The sequence below is a fragment of the Mus pahari genome, chromosome 1 (assembly GCF_900095145.1).
Source record: "Mus pahari chromosome 1, PAHARI_EIJ_v1.1, whole genome shotgun sequence".
NCBI lineage: Eukaryota > Metazoa > Chordata > Mammalia > Rodentia > Muridae > Mus > Mus pahari.
Genome location: NC_034590.1, coordinates 116,825,122 through 116,831,363, shown reverse-complemented (window position 1 = coordinate 116,831,363; position 6,242 = coordinate 116,825,122).

Sequence of the window (6,242 nt, the reverse complement as noted above, 5' to 3'; positions counted from 1 at the left end):
TCAGCTCTTTCTAAAGCCCAGACCAAGGACTCCCCTCCCCCATACACACTTCCTGTCCCCAGGCTCCCAGGAGCCTGCCCTACTGATCGCAGGGGTGCCAGCTCCTGCTCTGGCCAGGAGTGGGATGAAACGCTCATCCTGGGATGAAAGGCTGGCGGGCCTGGGCTGCACCCACAAAGCGCCCCACCCGAGCTGTGAGGACCTCCAGGCACTGGTGTAAACTGAGTCATGGGGGGCAAGGGAGTGAGTCATGGAGTCTGAAAGAGAGCCAAGTGGGGCAAAGCTCGCCTGCGCCTGCGCAGGGGTTGCTTGCTACACCTCAAGAAGCCACAGCTGTCAGGCCCCCTGGGGACCTACAGGCCAAGGTGACCAGGGCCATCTGGGGCAATTAAGCCGGACTTTCCCTGTGTATCTGTGTGTACATTTCTGTGCGTGTCTGTGTGTGTGTGTGTGTGTGTGTGTGTGTGTGTGTGTGTGTGTGAGGCTGTGTCTATGTGCATGTATGCACACGATGCAGGAGGTGATCGTCAACACAGGAAAGGGAAGCTGGTTTGGTCAAAAGTCAAAACTCTGGAGAGATTCTGGTGGGAACTTCACTGCCCTCTCCTGGCCTCTGAACGTTTGGCTGATTTATTTTATTTTATTTTATTGTGGCAGCCAGTTTTTTCCTCCCTTCAGGAACCACAGAGGAAGGCCTGGTATGGAACTTGGCTATCCTCCAGGGTGCTCAACAGGCAGAGCTGGGCCCAATGGTAGAAGACCCGCAGAAACCAATCAGACTTCATCCTAAAGAGGCTTCTGCCTCTTGGAGCTAGAATTGCTCTGGGAGCAGAGGCAGAATGCCCTGATGCCCTAATGTAGGAGGCATACTTAGGAGCTGTGTAGGCCACCAGAGCATCTGTAGCCTTGGCTTTGTCCAGTTTTTACTTTCTTATTTGTTTTGAGACAGGATCTCATGTAGCCTAGAGTAGCCTCACACTTGCTGTGTAACTGAAGTTGAATTTGAACTCCTAAACTTTCTGCCTCGGCCTCTCAGGTGCCTGGCTCCACTTTGACCATCTTAGCATCTTTTAATCTCATTTGTTTTCATCAATAAAAGGAGTGCTGTGTGGGGTGGAGAGAGCCTAAGAATATAAGGTACCCAGTGTATGCCTGTGCAGAGCAGGCCTGTGTACGTGTTTGCTCTTACGATGAACCTTGCTTGTTTCATTCATAAAATAGACAAGAAAGGATACCTGAGGTGTCCTGTCCAGCCTTCATTCCAGTTGCAATCTCCAGTTTCCTTTCTTGAAGAGCTGTCCCCACGAACCTGCTCCCTGCCCTCTCATCCTCCCACCTAGCTTCAGGTTTACTATCCCCTCCTAGGAGGCTGGTGGCCAAAGAAAAACCAGGTGAAGTGTTTCTCAGACTAGTGCCCTTAGCTTTACCCTTCAGGGCCTAGGGCATGTACGTCACAGAAGTGGGGAGTTTCCCTCCTCAGTGAATCAGCCCTGTGACCCAATCTTCATCCCTGCCAAGGCCCCTCCCAGTCGGCAGGAGCGGGGTGCAGCTGGCCTACTAGGAAAATCCCCCAAATCCTGTCAGAGCTTTGGTTGAAGCATCTCCCAATTCAGCTGTTTCCTGTACTCCCAGATTCTGCCCCAGGTCCTAGCTGGGGTTGGGGGTCAAATAGAGTTTCCCCTCCCAGAGTATCCCCTTGTTCCAGGGGCTGGAGGTTTGCAGTGTATTAGGAAGGCATGGCAGGGTATGTCTGTCTCTCAGGCCTCTGTCATACCTCCCTCAGCTTTACTAACGGAGCAGATACAGGTGTTTGTCTAAGTTTGGCCAGCCCCTACACAACCCAGTGTTTCCATATTTCCATGTAGGCAGGAACTGGCTAAGCAAGAAAAGCCCTGTTAGCCCAGGTTTCGGGGAGACCCTTAGCTTGTCAGAGGAGCAGTCCTCCCTGTAGGCTGGAGAGACTCCTCCTTTCCAGACAGGGTGCACTCAGCTTTATGATCAGTGTTGAAGGAATCTGTGTTTGGGCTCAGCCTGTCTCCCATGTGATTCCGAAAACCTACCTTGTGTACTTCACAAGTTAATCCTATGTCCCTGCAGGGCACTATTTCTTTTTGCAGCACCTCTGCCCTCAAGAGCACTTTCAGTTGCAAGACTTAACCATGTTGCAGATGCTCTGGAGTTGAATGAGCTGAGTTCAAATCTTGGCTCTGCCATATGCTTGCTCTGCAACCTTGAGACAATGAACTGGAATTCTCTGGGACTCTGTTTCCCTTTCTGCAAAAAATGGTAAGAATGCCAGAGCTCGAGGCTGGAGAGAAGGCACACACAAGACAAGCACTGGCTGTGGCAGAGGACACAAGTTTCATTCCAAGCATCCACACGGCAGATCAAAAACATCTGTAACTCTAGTGTCAGGGAATACAACATCCTCTTCTGGCTTCCCCGACGACAAAGAACACATGTGGCACACAGACATACTCACGGGAACAACGTCCATCACATAAAGTCATTTAAAAATAAAAGAACTAAATGGAGCTTGGAGCTTTCATACAATCCCCCTGGATCCAAGAATGTTGTTTGGTGCTTGCACCAGGCTTGACTCTGACCTGGGTGCTGAAGGTGCCCTGAAGATAAATCAGTCATTGTCCTTGAGAGTCCCTAGACATATAGATGAAAGCCACTCGTGGGATAGCCACACAGTTAGAGAGAGCTAGTGGGTCTGAGATGTGCCATTAGCTAGCAGTGATGGTGTCAGGCATGCCAACGGAGGCTACCCATCAACAGAGGCATCAAAGTGGGAAAGGGCAGAACCTGGGCAGGAAAGTCATGTTCTTGAGCAAAGATAAAGATAAATTGGAGAGATCAAACAGGTGGAGCTCACAATACCCAGATCTGACGTAATTCTTTTACTTAATGATCTCTGGAGAAGTTATTCTGGACTGTGAGATGAAATGTACACATCACTCCTGCCTTAGTAGAGGACAGTCTGGGTCTGTGGTTTGGGGACCAGCAGGAGACAGCTATCAACCAAGTGATTGCCAAGTAACCGCTGAGTTTATGATGGGTACCACACAGCAGGTGTTTAAGAACAAAGAAGGCCTGAGGCCCCAGGCTCCATGCCCAGGTGGTAAAGGATGTGCCAGTTGGCTTCAGCTGAGTGTAGAGATAAGGAAGATATGCCTAAGGACAGCTGAGACAGCTGTTGGGGGCCTGGTCAATGCCAGCCCAGGGCAGATGACCTTGTTTCTAGTTGCTGTAGAGAATCAGGAGTGTGGGCATCTCTATAGAGATCTGTAGACCTGGCTTGTGGGATAGGACAGAGATGTGGGGTGGAGGAGCCAAGTTAGTGGCTGTTGTCTTAGTTTGGGAGACAATGAGGAAGTACAAGGGGCCATGGAAGGCCATAGAGATACAGAAGAGAAATGTGCCAGGTTTTGCAAGGAAAGAAAACCTGGGCTCTCCAAACCACATAGACATCTTTGTGGGAACACAAGGCTTTGCCAGGATGCCACTCCTCTGCCTAGGGAGAGTTGGCCCACTTTAGCCAAGTACAAAGCATTGACAATCAGGCAGGCAGGGCACCTGGCTCCAACTCTGAGCTCTGGGGATTTCCCAAGTTTGGGCTGAGGTAGACTTGGTCCTGGGGAAGCTCAGAATATGGAGGCAGCTGGGGAGGGGGTTAAACTAGCATCTCATGACTCAGCCACTTCCACCCAGTCATCCCAGCGGCATCTCCGCTCCTCTGCTCCAAATTCCAACTTGGTGAGGCTGCTGGAGGCTGATTCAGCGCTGGCACGGCACGGGAGCAACATCCCAGGGAGCTCTCTGCCAACACCTCTCTGGCCTCCAACCAAGACCAGGGCGGGCACTGATCTGGGAAGACAGAATAGTGCACAAGCCAGGCCCTGGAGACTTCAGCAGCCATGCAGAAGAGGATGGCCCAAAGACAAAAGATCATGTGAGCGTCCCTGCTCTGTGGGTTGTGTATGTCTGTCAAGACAAGAACAGGGTCAAGGGCCACACTCTGCCTGAGAAGGGAAGGATCAGAGGCCAGTCCCAGCTCTGCTGTCACACTGAATCACCCCGGGTCATCCTTTCTCCTCTTGGCCTCAGTTTCTCTTTCTTGAGATGGTTTTGTAGCTCTGACTGTTGTTGAATTTTCTGTGTATACCAGATTTTCCTCGACTTCCCAGAGACTCCCTTGCTTCTGTCTGCAGGTATAGACTTAAAGGCTTACACCATCACACATTGTAGTAGCAGCTCCTTGATAGCAGGATGTGGTCAGCATCTCTTTAAAAAAGAGGTCATAATTGACTGATGCCTGTGAAAAGTGCTTTATAAACTGTTATGTGGCTCCTGGATAGGGTGGCAGAAGTGCATGCCAACGCCAGGACTTCTGGAAAAACTGTCCATGGATAGGCAAGCTGTTTATTGGTTAGGCTGTTCCAGCCTGGGTGCTGCAATCCAGCCTCTCTCTTCTTAGAAATCTACATGCCCCGCCTGGAACTGCAAGGACAGAGGGAGTACCTTTATCTAAATCCTTCAGAACACACTTGGTGGTTCAGACCTGTAATCCCAGCACTCAAGAAGCTGTGGCAGAAAGATCAGAATTCAAATTGTGCTACATAACAAAACCTTGTTTCAAAAAGGCCAAAATTGTGGGGGCAGAAGGCCTGCGGATATAGCTACACCAGCAGAATGTGTAGCAGACACTATACCCTGGGTCTAATCTTGGTCACTGTATAAACCTGGACAACACTACATACATTTGGGTGTGATGGTGCACACATGTAATACTGACACTCGGGGGATGTAAGCAGAGGATCATAAAGTCAAGATGAACACGGGGTTGGTGAAATGGCCTAGCAGGTACCGACTGCTCTTCCGAAGGTCCTGAGTTCAAATACCAGCAACCATATGGTGGCTCACAGTCATTTGTAATGAGATCTGACACCCTCTTCTGGAGTGTCTGAAGACAGCTACAGTATACTTACATATAATAAATAAATCTTTATTATTATGGTTTTTCGAGACAGGGTTTCTCTGTGTAGCCCTGGCTGTCTTGGAACTCACTCTGTAGACCAATCCGCCTGCCTCTGCTGCCCAAGTGCTGGGATTAAAGGTGTGCACCACCACACCTGGCTTATAATAATAATAAATAAATCTTAAAAAAAAAAAAGATGAACACATGAGGCAGATGGTCTACATAGCAAGTTCCAGGTCAGCGAGAGCCATATAATGAAAACATGAAAAGACAAGCAGGCAAATCTCTTGAGTTCCACACCAGCCTGGTCTACAGAGTTCCAAGACAGCAGGGCTACAGAGAGAAACCTTGTCTCAAAAGACAAGACAAAAAAGCCTGAGCAAGTGAGATGGCTTAGACAAGAGGCCTTTGCCTGACCCCAGCCGGATCCTTGGGAGCCATAGGAGGGAAACTGGCGTCTCCAAGTGCTTCTCTGACCTCCAAACGTGTGTGAGGCAAAGCAGCCTCTCTACCTGCCCCCTAAAAAGTCATTTTATATTTTATTGTTTTCAATACTTTGTAAAGATTCTTTTTTCCATGTATGGGAGTTTTGCCTGTATGCATGTCAGAGCAGCATGTGTGCAGTTCTTACAGAGGCCAGAAGAGGTCATTTCATCCCCTGGAACTGGAGTCACAGGCTGTTACTAATCATCACCATGTGAATTCTGGGAACCAAACTAAAGACCCTCTGGAAGAAGAATTAATGCTCTTAACTGCTGAGCCAGATCACCAGCCTCCTTGCCCCACCCCATCCCTCTTTTGGGACAGGATCTCATTGTATAGTCCAGACTAGCCTAGAACTCACAGAGATCCAACTGTCTCTGCCTCACAAGTACTGGGATCACAGGCTATGAATGTTTTTGACACAGGGTCTCGCTTTTATGTAGGTAGTTCTGACTGCCCTGGAACTCACCTTGTTAAACAGGCTAACCTTGAACTTACAAAGATCCAACAGCCTCTGCATCCCAAGTGCTGGGATGGAAGGCATGTACCACTATGAACAGAATTTTTTAAAAACCGAAAAGCTGGAGATGGTGGTGCAGGATTTTAAACCCAGAACTTTGGTAGGCAAACACAAATGCATTTCTCTGAATTACTGCCAACCTAGGGTACATAGTAAGTTCCAGGCCAGACAAGACTACATAGTGAGACTCTTTTTTTTTTCGAGACAGGGTTTCTCTGTATAGCCCTGGCTGTCCTGGAACTCACTTTGTAAACC